General features: G+C 41.9%; 2 long non-coding RNA genes across 2 annotated transcripts; both read right to left on the reverse strand.

Moving 5' to 3' along the window:
* Positions 1-8800: 8800 nt before the first annotated feature.
* LOC135406538 (uncharacterized) lies at positions 8801-11523 on the reverse strand. Its single transcript, XR_010426323.1, has 2 exons — positions 11114-11523; positions 8801-11004 (listed from the first exon to the last, which is right to left on the reverse strand). It is a non-coding gene; the product is annotated as an uncharacterized LOC135406538 (long non-coding RNA).
* Positions 11524-14801: 3278 nt separating this feature from the next.
* LOC135406539 (uncharacterized) lies at positions 14802-15668 on the reverse strand. The gene is made up of 2 exons (XR_010426324.1): positions 15626-15668; positions 14802-15591 (listed from the first exon to the last, which is right to left on the reverse strand). It is a non-coding gene; the product is annotated as an uncharacterized LOC135406539 (long non-coding RNA).
* Positions 15669-16832: the final 1164 nt, after the last annotated feature.

Here is a 16832-nt window from a genome sequence, read left to right on the forward strand (position 1 = left end):
TGGGAGAAAAAAAACAACCAACCAGCCAAACAGAAAACCAACTACGGTTTGTTTTATTTATTGTAAAGGATTCTTAGTTTAATTTATTTGATCATGTTTTTTCTCTGGATGTAGGGAACACGTAAGCAATTCTTGTGAATAGAGTAGCTTAGTCAGTGTGTTTTGAACTGTGAAATATGCAGAAACATACACATGTTACAGATTTTTGTTAAGGTTAGGTAAGGGTTGTGCAAACTGAAAATAAAATGTCCAAGTCTGATGTTGTTAGAACCACATAGCAGCTTCTGATTCTACACTCTAATCATGTATCAGAAACCCAGTATATGAAACACCATTTATATATATACATATATAATTTCTTTCCTATATATATACACACACACATATATATACATACATATACATATTTATATATAGCCTTATTTCTCTTTATGTCTGATAGAACCTGTCAGTCCACAGGATAAATGTACTCCTTCACCAGCAAGAATATAAGGAAACACCACCTGTGCTAGACTCCAGAGCGATGTGGTCACACATGAGACACTCCTTTGGCTGTGTCACTGGTGCCCACATGGCTGACAGGATGGTGATGGTCTAAGGGCATCCCAGACTAAGGGTCCTGGCAAACAGCAATCCTTTTGAGACAGTAACTGTGGTCAGCGAAAGCAGAGTCTGCAGCCACCATCACTCACTCTGTCCTCGTGAGGGGATGGGTTTCAGGCTCAGATGCTTTTCCTGACTGAGCTTGTTTCTGCTTAACTGTTTTCAGAGTGTTGCACCTGAGTGTCCTCAGTTCATACCTGCATGAGCAAGAGGAGCCATTCTCCTCTTGCCAGGAGTCACAAGCTCCTAACCTTCCCACCTGGGGAGTCCCTGCCTACTACAAACTCAAGCTCGCCCTTTAGTCGTCCTTAGCTGTTGCAGATGAATTCTTTCAAGAATTAATCTTCATGAAGTTTGAGGGGTTTATTGATGGTTATAAAATTAGAATTAAACAGTAATTAAATGATAATTAAATAGTAATATAGTTAAAAAATAGCTGTACAGGAGAGCTCAATGGGCTCAGGGTGGGGCTACAAATGTCTACAGTGTAATGAGATTGATTTGTAGTCAACTCGCTTAGGTGCAGGAGTACAGCCAGAGGAGCTGTAATTTTGTCTAGTCCCAGCTCAGGCTGATTCTGTCACCTCCTGATAAGCTGTGGCCTAGGTTCCTTGGTTCCTGAGAAGATAATGGCCCGTCACAGTTCTCTAGGTTTGCGCATCACGGCTGATTTTGGTTGGACCTGCTTGTCGGTGCTGCCTGAACCGAAATGCTCTCACTCAGTCAGAGCACATGGACCTGCCACCACAGCACAGGGCTCCAGCACTCACCTCTGCACAACTACCTCCTTGGAGCGATCCTGTTGTTTTCCTGCCCATCTTCTCTGATGATGTGTGGTGTGCTGGCCCCCTCCCCATAGCTTCCACAGCAGGCAGCCCTGCACCTCAACCTCCCCTGGATGAGGCCAGTATCATCCTGGGAAGATGGACAGGCACTCCACATAACCTCACACCAGGAGGGCCTCCCATCTTCTTCCGGAGCAGCATTTGGGCTGGTGCTAAGGAGCATGCTATCATGCTGGCTTCAGCTGTCCTGCACAGTCTTCAGTGGTATATCTGTGTCCCTTTGGTTTCCCTTGTTATGGGACTGCTGAGCCAGCTCCCCTGCACCAGCCTGATCACTACTTTCCTCTGGTACAGCTGGACGGAAACAAACACCCCCTGACCAGGAAACCACTGACTTGGATCTGCTGTGTTTCAAAATAAGGAAAACAGAAGCAGGAGCAGAAGCATATGTGAACAATAAAAAAATGGTCTGTTAAGTGCTAGGTCCCTATTTGCTCCCCCTGGTTAACATTACACTTCATCCTTCTACTCTGTAATAAAGTTTATAGCTAAGGTGGATTCTGTTGATTCATGGAAAGATACATCCTGTGAGTGGTGCTGAAAGCACTGGTTTTGCAGGTGTCTATTTCATTGAATAACACAGGATAGGAGAGGACTCTGGAGTTCAGAGCAGGGGCAACCTCAAAGTTATATCCAGCTTTGGTACGAAAGCAATTCCCTGCTTTCTCCCAGGAGGGCTGCTGACCTGCTCTATCACCCTGTTACACAGACAAAACTTTACAATGTGTAACTCAGTTCCAGATTTCGGAAAGAATGTGAGTTTTCCAATCCATGCTGCAAGTAAAACAATTAAAAATCTGCTTGTGTGCCTTGTGATGTAACTGGGCGAGACAAGCAGGTGATTGTGGATAGAAGCTTTAAAGGTGTGCAGGGCAGCCAATAGCTCGGACAACAGCAGGCCAGGTAGGGAAGGCAATGTGGCAGTGACCCTTATCCCTGCATAGGTTGATGTCCTTAAGCACCCTACAGGCCAGAGGAAATGAACACCCAACTTCAAAAAGTAGTCCATTGCTAGGTTAACAGTGATTCTGCACCAGTGCATTACAACCTGGGCACAGGCACCAGCACCTCCAGCACCAAGGCTGTGATGGGCCTGGAAGCAATTCCTAGGAGAGTAGCTGAGAGCTTTTCTGCACAGCCTAAACCCAGGGACCCATCTGCAGGCTGGTTACAGGGCAGAAAAGCCATGAACCATTCAGATTCCCACCACAGATCACTGGCATCATGGAAGTCTAAGCACTGGAGTGCTGAACTGCATTAAAAAAAAAGTGAATGATTTCACTGATGGAAATGAAGCATTGAGAGCCTCATAACATACAAATTAATGTTTCATAGTAAGTCCCATTGGGTAGCTTTCTCTTGACACAATCACTGCTTTTGATTAAGGTCTGTGGTGAATGAGGAAGTCTGTTCACTGAAACAGAGATTAACAGTGGAGGTACTATTTGCACATAGAGCAGTAGTAGAGGATTATCCATTCTCATGGCATCTAAATGTTGTGCTAAGAAACAGGGTGAAAAACCCCACCAACCTCTGTCTCCTTCGCTATGTTATCCTCGTGTTCAGTGTGAGCCCTGTTGGTTGGTGCAATTACTGAAGCAGATCCTACTGCAGGCTTAGTTGTATGGAATGGTTTGAACTACTTGCAAAGAGGCAAAATAAGACAACTTTTAAAAACAGAAATAGTATTGCAGTACCTGATGTGATGTGTAATTTAGCTCTGTGCTCTCACTTTCATTAGGGGGCAGGGATACATTTACTATCTGCCCTCAGAGGCAGGAAAATATGTCAGGGAAACATCCATCCTGACTGTGCCATATCATAAGTGATCTGCTTTGGTTTGGTCAGTGGAAGCCTTGGAAGAAACTAAGTGGTATATTCTTAAATTGCGACTGCTGTTTTTATTTAACATGTTAACTTGCTGCAGGAAAATTGAGAAATCAGAAAGCAAAGTATGAGTACAAACATTTTTTTAAAAATAGGCAATATCCAATTTTTCATTGAAAAGTAGTTAAAACCAGGTAATCAGTCATGTTCAGGCATAAAGATAAGCAAAATATTATGGACAAACATAGTCTACCATTAGGGTGGAGCAAAGGAATTTCTGATGCTTTTCTCTGCATCTTTGCTCTTTGAGCAAAACATACAGATGTAGGCAGTATAAACTTTGGACTTCTTTTCAAGAAGCATGTTTTTAATGCTTTCTATAATGTGCCAGGTTTTTTTTACAGCTATGGTTAAGTGTTTGCTTTTCATATGGGTGTCAATTTTCACACTTTGAAGAAATTATTTCATCAGCAGTTCTTCTGGCATGAATATGTAAATGGATAATCACAGGAGAGAATGAAATCCTGGAAAGTTAAGAATTTCAGGTTGAAAACAAGTTTTTCTATCACTTCCCATACTTTAGAGAGATCAGTGACATTTATTTTCAGATGCTTTCTTCTCCTCCTCCATCTCCGTGTAAGTAGGAAGCAGGATAGTGAGTGTCTGCTCTTAGCTCCTGCGCTGAGTCTGGCTCCACTTTCCTCTCAGTTCTGGAAAAAAGAGTTTAGCACAATTTTCTACTATGAATGAATGAGTTGTCCAAGGGTAAAAATGGTATTTGGCAAATAAGGCCTAAATAAGCATTGAATTGAACATCATCACAAGGTGTCAGCACACAGATGAATGACACCTAAGGAAAGTGAAATAATCCCTGCTGCTGTTCTTGCATCTTTCATTATTAATGTGGTAGCTTTTATTTGTTATTAGAGCAAGACTTTACTGCTCCATTTTAGTACTATTATTATCCACAGGGACTCCAGAGGTCACATATAAATGCAGAGCCTTTGCTAAGTTAGTAAGACACATCTGGATGTTTTTTCTGATCAGAAATCAGAGGTACAGGAAGAAGAACACTGTCCTCAGGCCCAGGTGCTCAGAGGTTTACGGCAAGTTTTGTACATAATTTTGTGCAATAAGTCCCTCACTGCAAGGTAAAATATCATCTGAGCAGTCTGTAAAAGGGAAAAGTGACAGTATGCCTTGGCTGGTGTAAGTCACAACAGCTCCTCTAAAAGCAAAGTAGCTACAACAGTGTGGATCTTATCAAGTTGAACTACAGACTTTGAGTTTTCAGCTGGTGCAAAAATAGTTAATATTTGTTGAATTAATTACTGTGAGACTTCTCCTTAGTTTATGGCTAGTATGGAGGTGAAGAAAGACGTAACTAATGAAGTACCTAGGCCTCTACCAACCCAGATTAAGACAGCCTTTGAGATTAGAGACTGCACTGATTTCAGCTGTGCTAAAGGTAGGTCACAAAGGTTCCCTCTTCTCCCTGACTTTGGGATTAACTGATGCCTGAAAATTACTGTTTCTTAAAGGGAAAAGGCACAGGATTTTTCAAGTTTGTATGCTTTTGTTCGCTTATGGAAACAGCACATCACTTTGGCTAAATGTGTAAAATTATGCAGCTCTTGTAAAATATTCTGAAATACCAGCTAGTCCTAACCCATGATGCACACATCATTACAGAGAACTTTGAATGTGAAGTTGTACCTGCATTGCAGCAAAAATGTAAAGTAAAGCGAAGTGTTATTGTTTCTCCCTGCTATTTAAGTGGAGAACTCCTGAATTGTGAGCTATAAAAAAGAAATTCATCATCACTTTACTTAGAAGGGAGAGAACCTATTGGAACAGGGCCCATGAGAAGTGGGTAAACCAAGTTCCAAATGTCAGGGCAACTACAAATGATTACTAGTCATAGAATCGTAGAATCAACCAGGTAGGAAAGACCTCTGAGATCATCAAGTCCAACCCTTGATCCAACACTGCCATGGTTACCAGACCATGGCACTAAGTGCCACATCCGCTCTCATCTTAAAAACCTCCAGGGACAGAGAATCCACCACTTCCCTGAGCAGCCCATTCCAATGTCTGATTACTCTCTCTGTAAAAAATTTCTTCCTAATATCCAACCTAAACCTCCCCAGGCACTGCTTAAGACTGTGCCCTCTTGTCCTACTGCTGGTTGCCTGGGAGAAGAGACCAACGCCCACGTGGCCACAACCTCCCGTCAGGGAGTTGTAGAGAGTGATGAGGTCTCCCCTGAGCCTCCTCTTCTCCAGGCTGAACAACCCCAGCTCCCTCAGCTGCTCCTCATAGGACTTGTGCTCCAGTCCCTTCACCAGCCTTGTTGCTCTTCTCTGGACCTGCTCCAGTCCCTCAATGTCCTTCCTGAACTGAGGGGCCCAGAACTGGACACAGCACTCCAGGGGTGGCCTCACCAGCACTGAGTACAGGGCAAGAATCACTTCCCTGGTCCTGTTGGCCACACTGTTCCTGATCCAGGCCAGGATCCATTGGCCTTCTTGGCCACCTGGGCACACTGCTGGCTCATGTTCAGCTTCCTGTCAATCCAGACTCCCAGGTCCCTTTCTGCCTGGCTGTTCTCCAGCCACTCTGTCCCAGTCTGTAGCACTGCAGGGGGTTGTTGTGGTCAAAGTGCAGGACCCGGCACTTGGCCTTGTTGAACCTCATCCCACTGGAATCGGCCCAACTCTCCAGCCTGTCCAGGTCCCTCTGCAGAGCCCTCCTGCCTTCCACCAGATCAACAGGCTCCCCCAACTCGGTGTCATCTGCAAATTTACTAATGGTACACTTAATCCCCTCACCAGATCATCAATAAAGATATCAAACAGAACTGATAAAGATATTAAACAGAACAGTACAGGGAATGTAAGGGTAGTGCTGTACAAATGCTTGAGGCTGTTACGTTTACCAGTCACCAAATGCATGCAGAGAGCATGTAGTAGGAAGCAGATCCCTCTTAGGTGGGGGTTAGTGACTGTGTGCAAGTTCTTTAGGCAAGTACAACAGCAAAGTGAAAGCAGGTACCTTGGACTAGTCACATGGTAGATGGTAGAGCAGCCTGGGCTCCAGAGTTTGTTTTTTCTACCAACTTTCTGCGTTAGATTTCTCCCCTTTCATCTTTTTTCAGCTGTATCAGATGAGTAACATTTTCTGTCAGAGTCCTGAGCTCAGTAAGGGAGTGTTAGTGCGATTGCAATACAAACTATGAACAGTACAGGTCCAGGCTAACTAAGATTATTATACATTGCAGATACACAAAAAGTTTAAAGAATATTTGGAATATGGGTTGTTTTCAGGTGAACATTCCCAGGGATTTAGTCCGGGTTAAAGTTGTCTACACCATTCCAGCCATGCAGATAAATACACTGGTGGTCATCAAAAACTTCTGCATTTACTCCAAGTTATACAATGTCGAAAGGGACAAGAACATTCCTTCCACTTCTACAATGTGAACAGTTTGTCTTTCTAATGCTCAGCACAGCAACTATAAGAGATTACGGCAACTGGTCAAAGATTACTCACTTTGGAAGAAATTCTCCAAAAGCATTGGCATTGCCTGGCATGGAAGGCATGGTGAGGACAGTCAAGTGACAACAGTTTTGCTTGTCTCAGACAAGGTACATAATCCCATCCTCAAGTACCTTTTCTTCAGTTCCTCTGTCAGAGTCAAACAAGTGCTTTTATTCTGCAAGAGAACTGTACTGTTCCTTGACAGTGTGAGTTTCTATTCAGGAGCAAGATCAGGATCCGAGCCCCCAGGTCAATGCTCTCTTACTAGTAGTGAATGATACTGTGCCTCCACTTAACCAGTAGATGGCAGAACTTAAATCTCTGTTTTGCTACTGAAATTGAAATTCAATAAACATTACGGTAATTCTGTGAAGATTTATTTTAAAATAGAAAATTAAGTAAATCAGTGGTAAGACCAGAAGCAAATTATAATATATTTGTTAAAATATGCCAACATAATTTCCTTTAGAGGATGCACAATCACCTAATTAAAGAGGGAGATGCAGCAGGTCACTTAGGTCAATAACCAGAACCCACTCTGGTATTTCTGAGATGTCTTCTGAGAGATATTACACTACATCTTTTCAGACTTGCACTACTGTTGCACAGCAACAATTCAACACAGCTTAAAACAGTTGTGACTGACAATGAAATCTGAGCATGAACTCCTTTGTGAGCCGCCAAACAAATTTATTTTCCTGTACTCAGGACAAGCTGTAGGCCATAACCTGCAGGCTATCACACCGGTTCTCACACTCATTCACAGATGGCTTCCTGGAGTGAAACACTTTTACCAGGTGCTGAATTCATTTGAATATATAAATTCATATCATGCTCTGTAGGACATACTACATTAAATGATGTACCCTTAGGTGCTGCTTATGGGGACACAGCACTCCAGAACAAACCTCACCAGGCATTTTCATTATACTGCACAGAGCCAGGAAAAGCAGGAGGATACAGTCAGACACTTCTTTGGGATGACCACTTCAAAGGACAAACAGCTCTGGGTCCTCTAGGCTGACAATTCCATTTTATTGCCTCCCCCTCATCTCTGTCCTAGCTCAGTTAGAGACTGATTGCAGCAATCCTGCACAACACAGAAGTCTACTGCCATATGTTAAAGCTTTATTGGCTGTAATAAGCTGAAAGCTGCCCCTTGGGAATTCAAAGTGTTTGTAACTTCTTAATAGGATCAGAAAGAGTGAAATATATTCAGAGACAAAAAAAATGAAGTCAGATAGGAATTAAACAGACATTATATGCTCCCTGGACTTCCAGGACACTGGTGAATAATCTTACAGAACATTCTAGAAGGAATCTGAGCTTAGACTGAGCTTCTTGTAAATGGATTTCAGTAAGACAGAAAGGACAAAGGACTGACACATAGTTCCTCATCTACTGTGAAATAATTTAATGAAAAATCCTAAAAGCAGGAAGTCACGAGTACTGGGATGTTCATGACTGCAGTTGTTATTCCTATCTGAGTTCATCTTCACTGCAAGAACTGAAAGTAATTGTCTTTAACCCTAATTTAGCTCAGTGCATGATTGCCCAAGAAAACTCTTGGACATCCTTGCAATCTGATTCTAAAACCAAGAACCCATTTCAGTAAACATCTTCCTCACAAACAATGGATCTAATGTAGTTCTCACCTTCTAACAGACTTGAGAGAGAGGCAAATCCTAAAACAAAGTTTAAGTTATTGTAAACTCATCCCCACTGGGAAGAAGGACAGCCTCAAATACTCATAATGTGTCAGCCTGCAATAACCTTCAGACAGCATTACCATAAACCCTTGAACAATCAGCCTGTCTTGCAATCCCCTGATGGCCTCTGTGTCCTTATACAGAACCAGCAGAGGTTGAAGCAGTTTTGCCTCTCTTTCTGTTGTATAAAATCTTCCCTCCTACCCCTCAACCTCAGAGGCCTTATGTAGCAGTACGTTCGGATACATGTCCGGAATAAAGACAAGTGCCAAAAAATACTCAAGCACACAAAATATCTTTTATTACAGTGAGAATAATAATAATAGTAATAATAGCAAGAGGAATAAAAAACTAAAAAAGGATACAAAATAACTACCTTATCGGGTGGCATTAAAACAAATACTACGAACAGCATTTAATACAATATTAACTAGTGAAAAGGGATACCAAAAAAGGATCTTAACACAATATTATGGATAACACGATATTGGTTAGTAAAAGGGGAAACTAAAGAAAAAAAAAAAAAACTATAAACATAAAAGGGGAGTTAAAGGAACACTAAAAGGATATTAAAAAGTTTGTTCTCTCAGTTGCTTCCTATCAATAACCTGTGCTTACCCACACAGACAGGCCAGGGCTGCCAGGATCTGCAGCAGCTGGTCGGTACCCATGCTTAGCGGGCGTCCCCGCGGAGCAACACAGTCTCGGTGGTAGGATGAGTATCGCTCAGCTCAGCAGTCTCGACACCCCATTTTTATCAGTTCCACATTACACTACGTAGGGCCAGTACGTAGCATAAGGTGATGCCTGAATGGCAGCCAAACACCGCCTAATCATGACCTCATGGCAACAGTCTGCGCATGCCCTGCTTGTAGGGCAAGGGGCGAGCGACCCCTGCCCACATAACCTTCCTCCCATCATCATCTTTCTCACCCCTATGTATGACCTCTACCATTGTGTTTCAAGGGTAGATGTATCTATCTTGCAATATGTAGCAAAACCAAGGAAGAACTCAGCTCTGATAATAGGGGATATCAAGCTGACTTGCTAAAAAGCACAATGGACCTTACAAGCTGACTTGTTGAAAAGCACAATGGACCTTACAATTAGCTTCTGCCATAAGTTACATTGTACCATACTCTAACTGGTTTCACATCCTAATATGATTTCGTTCTCATGCCTCTATGCTCCATTGATCATCTAATTCAAAAGTACCCCCCTTACATACCACCGCGTGATCAATGGTAGCAAGAGGATGATAACGAACTACTCGAGATTGCAATGCATTTAGCTTGGTGTTTATCATTCGACGTACACATGTTAGTATACAGGGAATCATACACAATATGCATGTTATTATACATCCAACTATTGACAAACCTATTAACGTTTTTCGTAACCAGGGCCATCCCCATTTCCAATCACCAAAGAGGTTCCATTCATCATGAACATGTAATTGTTGAGTAAGGGCTTTTAATTTCTGAATGCTAGCATGAACAGATTCAGAATGATCACTGAAATTCATGCAGCACATGCCCTCAAAATCTTGACAGTCATGTCCCTGGGCTAACAACAAAAAATCAATAGCAGCTCTATTTTGTAAACTTGCATGTCTAACAGAGTCTACATCTGTGAGCAATGCACTCAAAGCAGCAGAAGTAGCATTAGCTTCTTTAGCCAACCAGCATCCTAGTTTATTTAAAGAAGCCAAAGCATGAGCAGTCTCTATCTGAGATATTATACTAGCAGTTATTCTTTCAGCCTTATTCCAAAACTCTACATCAGAGTTACAGTTCGGAGTAAATCGCTGTGTGTCATGTCTGCATCTTCTTAGTTTAGGCAAGGTTACACTGCGAGGATGGAAAAAGGTTAATTGTCCAAAGGTACAAGGGCTTACTACAGCTTTTCTTGGAATACTTTTCCATGCTCTTTGTCCACAAATGAGAAACAGATCATTTGGGAGACCTATCACATCAGATCCAGGAATAAATCATTTTTGCAGAGTCTCATTGCACCCAGCTGATGCGTTCTGGTATATATCTCTAGGAAAAATGTCAACTCCTCCTTCATTAACCTTGGTACCTGACGTATAGTTTAGGTAGAAGCATCGAGTTGCAGTTTGCTAACACGGTCTCATTATACAGAGTTCCCCACCAGTAGTTATCAATAGGTACTCCAACCAGACAGGTGCAAAAAGGACTCGTGGGAGTTGCCATGGACACACATATCACGTCTGTCTTCGTCACGTTGGCCAGGGTGGTCCACACATCGACATCTAAAACAGAAGTTAGCAAAGAAGCAAAGTATAGCTGATATCTTTCTGGAAGGTACAGTTGGGTCAGGAAGAGGCCCTGCTGCTCTGCACCCTCAGAGGAGAGACCAGTTCCTGGGGGCTGTTGGATTCCATCCCACCGCGTGGTCCATGGTTGGACCATGACACTGGTGAATGACTCGAACAGCGCATTGATGAAGTGTCATTTCTAAAAATGTGAACAACATAACAACTGAGTAACAGCGAAAATACAGACAATAATATAATCATGTCCATCCCCAGTGAGGAGATCTAAGCTGATTACAGTGGTTATTTACTTGGAGTCAACAGTACTTGAGATAATCTTTTCCTGGTTGGCAGACCTAGTTTCCAAGTTTGGACAGGTGTGTCCAATCATATGGGCTCAGGAATTTCTGCAAAATATAAAGTCTAGTACAACAGAACTTCTCATTTCAGAATTTTATAGTCTGGATTCATCTTTTATAGTATGAAGTGGTTGACTGCCAGTCACACATTTATAGGCCTGTTAGGAGTCATCACAGGCAATGTATATCTGGAGTTTGATGCAACACCAGACAACATCCTGATTTCACCAACCGCTCCCACAGAAAGCTTGCACTCTCTGTACAGATTCCAGGCCTCATCGGGAGCAAACCGTCCTGCCCCAGTTTACCCCTGACTGCAGTCAATCCCTCTTCACCTCATGGAGTGATAGTACAGGTTATATCTTGCCTCCATGCTATAAAAGAATTTTATCCACTTTCACATTAACTATACCATTGAGTGTGAAATCATTTCTGCACTTAACTAGAATATTACCAGTTCATCATAAGAAAATTGTAAACATGATGTGAGCCAGAGCCCATAGGGAGGTCCACAAACATCAGTCCTTCATTTGCAGTCTTGCCAACCAGCTTTTCAACATAAGCTTTTCTTCTGCGAGGCCCAGCACCTCACACATGGTTATTTCACAATCACATATATTCTTGTATAGACTCGTAAGCCAAAAGGTTTCTGTCATTTGTTGATTCCAAATAATTCTTGCCACCTGCTGTAACACTACTGGGATGAAACACATACAAATATGAGCACTGCAAAACAATCAGTGTCTGATTTAGAATTCCCAAACCACACCATTCTGCCTGATCTTCACAAACATCACTGGTGTGACATGAATAGCACAGAAAACGGATCGTTCTATACAGTGATGACCATTAGGCTTCAGGATGTTACAAGTTTTATAGTTTTCCATTGTCTTCTTTCCCCCCTTAGTGGCATGTCTGCCCCATCCCAGGAGACAAAATCAAGCACAATTGCAGTCCCTCTGCACACAGCATCACATATGTCCTTCATTTCTTGAAGCCAGGGCTTAGCTTTAGCCTTTACCTTTAACACTGCTGCCAGAACAACTTGGCAGCACACAGTTCAGGAATAATATTCTAATTCTGTTGCTTACTAGTAATACAAAACAAAGCATACAGATTGTTGGTGCAACTCATCTAAGAAAATATAGACCTTCTTATCTCTGGAGCAGTAGATCCAGGGATCCATTGGGACACGAGACCTGCTATGCAGAAAAGAATAACTAATCCATCTTGTTATTCAAGATACATAACCTGCACTGAATAGGTTAATGCAAGAATAGTCATGGCTGTGGTAGCTATATCCCCCCAGCCTCTGGCTAGGACATTGTTCATTATATGAATCCCAACATCAGGTGTGAACAAGACACACAAGAGACAGGTACACGATAACTGAGTCATTACGCCAGTTAGCAAAAGTTAGTAGACACAATTAATTATATTTAGGATATGTTTTTCTTCCATGTGATATTCGGGCTGGTCTTGTGCTGCTCAGCATTCACTGATCTCTGTCCAGAATTCTTGCCGCTCATGATAAGGTTTCGTCAAACATGCTGGAAGCCAGCAGGGTCCTGTGGGAGACAAAACACAAACAACTCCCCCCTTCCAAATGCTAACAACTTAATATTTACTTGAGGTGTCATATTACCCCTCCTGGTTACAACAGTATAATTGTATCAAGTTAAGGTTTTGTTCTGTGGGTGAGAGGCCTGGAAGGTCACCAAGTTGCTGCAACCTCTCTATGATCTCTTCTATGGGTGCCTCTGAGTTAGACACTAGCAGTGGAATAATGTATGGTTTCTAGGGTACAGGACAGCCTTCTAACAGTTTGTTTCACATTACTAGAATTAAAGGCTGTTGCATGTAAAGTTCAGGGCTCTGCAATTCAATAGCTACTTTCATCCCTTCCCCCTTTAATATCTTGATTGCTTGATGAAGAGTTACCCAGGATGGACTTCCATCCTGCCATGATCCATCATGAGTAAAACGGTCACTAAGACCTTCAGCAATAACTGAAACCAAAGTTCTATCAACTCCCAGTGTTTGTCTTAAACACCGAAGGGCATTTTGTACATATACATCATTAGTTAACCCTAAAAACTTCGTGGCATCAACTTTGTCTATTATCACAGAGTCAGCCCCTTGCTCTGTGTGCCAACTCATCTGATGTTGATAACTTCTCTGAATTTTCTATAAAATCGTCTTCATCAGAATCATCACTACTACTCTATATGTTACTATCTCACTTCTCTGGATCCCAATCAGGGGAAGTGATTATAGCTCACACCCATGGTCTCTGATCACTTCGGTCTATTTTCCTTTGTCTGCACCGAACAGTTCTCACAGCATATTTCTCAGCTAAAGTAACATGTTTATCTTCTACCCTGTTCTTTTCGGCCTGAAGGTCAAGTAAAGTCTGGTGTTGTACCAACTGAGTGGCTCTTACAGCATTCAGCTGCTCCTGCAGTTTTGTACATTTTTCCACAGTTAACTTATATGCAGTAAGCAGTGCACCCCCCATTCGTCCAGCCTGTTCCAGACGACTGCTTGATTTACTAGTAGGGGTAGACTGCTCCCAGTATTGCAATACCTCCATCGGGGTCTGCTGCCCCCAGTATTCAAGAGGAATCTTTGTACATGCTTCCCACTTACTCCACAAAGTAATCCATGGCTCCTGCCCCAGTTCTATTAATTCACGGGGAGGAGCTCTCTTGGGTTCATTGTCACCTGCGGCTGACCCTCCTGACCACTTTTTCATCTTAATCTTCTAACGTTCTCACTAACAAAACAATGACAAAAAAATTCTCAATTTTCAAGCTAAACACGAGACACACCAATCCACAAACTGTGGCTCTTACATCACAAACAAGCTTAACTCCACATACACATCAAATCTAAAGTCTCTATATACCAACCACCAAATACACACTCTACAGTAATTCTGAATGAATCCTCAGAAAGACATATCTATGAGTGAAACAACAATAAAACCTAATCCACCGGGTATCTTCTAAACTTTGATTCGCTCCACACCGAATACAATAAAAATTTAAAGTCCGATCTAGCCTTATCTCCTGGCTGCCTCTAGGTCCCAGGATATATTTATTACGATTAATACAACGAAGTCGTACATATAAACAACAATTGCAAAAAGGACAAATCTTAATTCTAGCTCTCAAGAAATGTGGTATACTCACAATTAATTGCTCAGAACTACCTCCCATATGCAAAAAACAAACAAAGCATATAAAACACAAGCACTGCCACCCATGTAGTATCTTAATCAACAAGAACAACAAAACCCAGTTTAAAACAAAGTAAAACCAGCTGAAGATATGAACCCAGAAACTGGCACTCACAGCACCCACACAGAGTTCACTACACACACAGGGACGCGGCTTCCCAGGCTATGCTCCCCACCTGAGAATCTCCCTTTTTACACAACACACACAGGGACGCGGCTCTCCAGGCTGTGCACTCCACCTGAAGATCTCCCACCAATACACAGAGAAACGTCAGCTGAGCACTCCACCAACGAATTCCCTGGGGCACTGCTTATTCCTCCATGTATCCTGCCGACTACGCCAATTTATGTAGCAGTACGTTCGGATACATGTCCGGAATAAAGACAAGTGCCAAAAAATACTCAAGCACACAAAATATCTTTTATTACAGTGAGAATAATAATAATAGTAATAATAGCAAGAGGAATAAAAAACTAAAAAAGGATACAAAATAACTACCTTATCGGGTGGCATTAAAACAAATACTACGAACAGCATTTAATACAATATTAACTAGTGAAAAAGGGATACCAAAAAAGGATCTTAACACAATATTATGGATAACACGATATTGGTTAGTAAAAGGGGAAACTAAAGAAAAAAAAAAAAAACTATAAACATAAAAGGGGAGTTAAAGGAACACTAAAAGGATATTAAAAAGTTTGTTCTCTCAGTTGCTTCCTATCAATAACCTGTGCTTACCCACACAGACAGGCCAGGGCTGCCAGGATCTGCAGCAGCTGGTCGGTACCCATGCTTAGCGGGCGTCCCCGCGGAGCAACACAGTCTCGGTGGTAGGATGAGTATCGCTCAGCTCAGCAGTCTCGACACCCCATTTTTATCAGTTCCACATTACACTATGTAGGGCCAGTACGTAGCATAAGGTGATGCCTGAATGGCAGCCAAACACCGCCTAATCATGACCTCATGGCAACAGTCTGCGCATGCCCTGCTTGTAGGGCAAGGGGCGAGCGACCCCTGCCCACATAACCTTCCTCCCATCATCATCTTTCTCACCCCTATGTATGACCTCTACCATTGTGTTTCAAGGGTAGATGTATCTATCTTGCAATATGTAGCAAAACCAAGGAAGAACTCAGCTCTGATAATAGGGGATATCAAGCTGACTTGCTAAAAAGCACAATGGACCTTACAAGCTGACTTGTTGAAAAGCACAATGGACCTTACAATTAGCTTCTGCCATAAGTTACATTGTACCATACTCTAACTGGTTTCACATCCTAATATGATTTCGTTCTCATGCCTCTATGCTCCATTGATCATCTAATTCAAAAGTACCCCCCTTACACCTTCCCTCCCCACAGAACAGAAAATACAAACCTTGCAGATATGCAGCGATAGAAGTCAGCCCTGATGTATGGATTTCCCATTTCTGTTGCTGACCTGTGATTTCAATAACCTTTGCTTTTTGCCCAGGAGACTTTAGGTTAATCAGATTTATCAGGTTAATCAGCAATTCCTTTGGTATGTAAGTATGAAGAATGTTATTCATGATTCAAAACTTAGTGACAGATGTGGGCCTTGGTTCTGTTAGAAAAAACAACAACAAAAATATCACAATCCTTTTTTTTTTTTAAAGGAAGTGACCCAAAGAGTTATTATAGGACTTTATATCACAAAGAGGAACAGAGTTGAACTGCTTTTATTACTATTAATTAAAAATATACAAAAATAAAAAAATCTATCCAATAATGAAATATCTGCAGTTCTAAGGAAAGCACTAGGAGGTTTTAGAAATTCTTTGGTTTTTCAGACCATCAGAGTCATCTACTATCTTGGGGTGTCCTGTAGAAAATATGGGCCTTCACCTTCAACAGCCAAACTACACACATGACTTTGTTCTACCAAACTCAATCTTGTGAGCCTCTCTGGCCAAAGATGTGAAAAGAATATTATTAATGAATGTCCAGTTCCATGTTAACCATGTGTTAAAGCAAATCCTGTGTTCTAAAAACTAATTCAATTCTAAAAGGAAAATAAAAAAAAAAAAAGTGCATTTGAATTAGAGCATGTGGTATTTGTGCTGAACAGAAAACAGGTCAACCTGGAAAAGATTTTGAACGATAACTCAAAAGTACTGTATGTTGTAGATTACAGGCCATTTAGAGGTATCAAGTCAGAGAATAGCAGGTTTAACTACAAGGGGCCCCAGAAGTCTTAACTGTTACAGTAAAATCAGTAGCAGATGTGCCAAAGCCAGGATTCAGTATTTAGTTAAAAAAAAAAATCCTACACAACCTATCTTGTTGTCCAGACCATGGGGTCTTTACCACCGATTTCTCCTGGTCTGCCAGTTCCAGCTAGACAGTGTGTGTTGGCAGGAGGATCTGCCAGCAGAGGTTGGTGTGCAGGAATGCAACCCACAAACA

The sequence above is a fragment of the Pseudopipra pipra genome, chromosome Z (assembly GCF_036250125.1).
Source record: "Pseudopipra pipra isolate bDixPip1 chromosome Z, bDixPip1.hap1, whole genome shotgun sequence".
Classification (NCBI taxonomy): Eukaryota; Metazoa; Chordata; class Aves; order Passeriformes; family Pipridae; genus Pseudopipra; species Pseudopipra pipra.